Raw genomic sequence first — 2,500 nt, 5'->3', positions numbered from 1 at the left:
CTTTTTATTGTTTCACTGACACTTCCTCTTCTTCAACGTAGTCTTCTCCTTCTCCTTTTTCTTCTTTTTCTTCTTCTTCTTCTTCTTCTTCTTCTTCTTCTTCTTCTTCTTCTTCTTCTTCTTCTTCTGCTTCTGCTTCTGCTTCTGCTTCTGCTTCTGCTTCTGCTTCTGCTTCTGCTTCTTCTTCTTCTTCTTCTTTCTTTTCCTTCTCCGAATTTTAAATTTCTCTTCCTCATCTCCTTCTTCTACTTCATCTTCTTTTTTGTGTCTTCCTCTTTTTTGTTTTCCTCCTCCTCCTCGCCGTCTTAATTATTGTCTTTCTTCTTCTTCTTCTTCATCTTCTTTTCATTCTTTTTTCTTCTTCTTCTTTTCTTCTTCTTCTTCTTCTCCTTCTTCTTCTCCTCCTTCTCGTTCTGTCTCCTAGTTTCATTTTTCTTCTTTTACTACTACTATTATTACTAATTCTACTACGTCGCATTCTTCTTTTTTTCCTCTTCTTTCTCCTTCTTTGCAATGTAATTATCCTATTACATCATTTACGTTTCTTCACCATGGTCCTCTACATCGACTTCATCTTCATCATCTTGTTCTTTGTTCTTTTGCTCAACCGCCCACTGCACCTCCTCTTCTATTTCTCCTACATCGTCTTGGTCACCCAATTTCTCTTTATTGTTTCACTGACACTTTCTCTTCTTCAACGTAGTCTTCTACTTCTGCTTCTTCTTCTGCTTCTTCGTCTTCTTATGCTTCTTCCTCTTCTTTTTCTTTTTCTTACTATATTCTTCAGTTTTTCGATTTTTTCTTTTCATCTTGTGCTCCTTCTTCTACCGCCTATTTATATGTCTACCTCTTTATTTACTGCTCCTCCTTCTTCTTCTCCAAATTCTCTTCCTACTTCTTCATCTTCTTTATTTTCCTATTGTTCTTTTTCTTCATCCTTTTGTCTTTTTCTCATCATTATTTATCTTTCTCTTCTTCGTATTTCACTTCTTCATTTTATCTAATTATCCTTATATTCTTTCTTCTTACTCCTTTTACATCTTATCTTATTCTGTTTCTCTTTTTCTTTGCTCCATCTTCCCATTCCACCACGTTCTTCTCCGTATTCTCCTATACTTTTACTTCTACACCTTCTGCGAAATTCACTTCGCCTTTAGTATTATTTTTATGTAGTCTTCTTCTTGTTCTTCTTCTTGTTCTTCTTCTTCTTCTTCTTCTTCTTCTTCTTCTTCTTCTTCTTCTTCTTCTTCTTCTACTTCTACTTCTTCTTCTGTTCCTTCTTCTACTTCTTCTACTTCTTCTTGATCTCCTTCTCCTCGACGTCCTCCTCTCTGTTTCTACTTCCTTATCTTCTTCTTCTTCTTCTTCTTCTTCTTCTTCTTCTTCTTCTTCTTCTTCTTCTTCTTCTTCTTCTTCTTCTTCTTCTTCTCCTTCTCCTTCTTCTTCTTCTTCATCTTCTTCTTCTTCATCTTCTACTTCTTCTTCTCTTCTGCAACTTCTACATCTTCTGCCTCTTCTTCTTCATCATCGTCATCTTCTTATTATATTTCTTCTTTTACTTCTTCTTCATACAATTTTCTTCTGTTTTTCGTATTTTGCTTTTCAGCATTTGCTTCTTATTCTACCTGTTATTTTTATATTTACTCTTCATTGTTCTCCTCCTTCTTTGTCTCCATGTTCTTCTCCTACTTTTTATTGTTCTTTATATTTCTGTTTTTCTTGTCCACATCCTCATTGTCTTTTTCTCATCATTATTCATCTTGTTTTCATCGTTATATTTCACTTCTAGTTTTTCTTCTGTTTATTCTTATCTTCATTCTTTTTACTCTTATTGCATCTTATCTTATTCTGTTTCTCTTTTTCTTCTCTACATCTTCCCATTTCCACCTCCTACTTCTTCTCCTTATTCTACTATACATTTGCTTCTATTACTTCTCCTACATCCACTCCGTGTTTACCTTCTTCCTCTTCTTCCTCTTCTTCTTCTTCTTCTTCTTCTTCTTCTTCTTCTTCTTCTTCTTCTTCTTCTTCTTTTTCTTCTTCTTCTTCCTCTTTTTCTTCTTCTTCACTCTCTCCTTTGCTTTCTACTTCTTCTTCTCCTTCCCCTTCTTCTTCTTCTTCTTCTTCTTCTTCTTCTTCTTCTTCTTCTTCTTCTTCTTCTTCTTCTTCTTCTTCTTCTTCTCCTTCTTCTCCTTCTCCTTCTTCTCGTTCTCTCTCCTAGTTTCATTTTTTTCTTTTATTACTACTATTACGACTACATCTATTACTTCTCTTTCTTTTTTTCCCTCTCTTGCTCCTTCTTTGAAATATCATTATCCTACTAGATCAATTATTTTTCTTCAACGTGATCCTCTACATCGACCTCTTCTTCATCATCTTGTGCTTTTTTCTTTTATTCCACCGCCCACGCCACCTCCTCTTCTCCATCTCCTACGTCGTCTTCGTCATCCAATTTCTTTTTATTGTTTTACTGGCACTTTCTCTTTTTCGTCGAAATCTT

Source organism: Sorex fumeus, unplaced genomic scaffold, assembly GCF_029834395.1.
Source record: "Sorex fumeus unplaced genomic scaffold, SorFum_2.1 ptg000123l, whole genome shotgun sequence".
Taxonomy (NCBI): Eukaryota; Metazoa; Chordata; class Mammalia; order Eulipotyphla; family Soricidae; genus Sorex; species Sorex fumeus.
Note: the sequence above shows the minus strand (reverse complement) of the source record.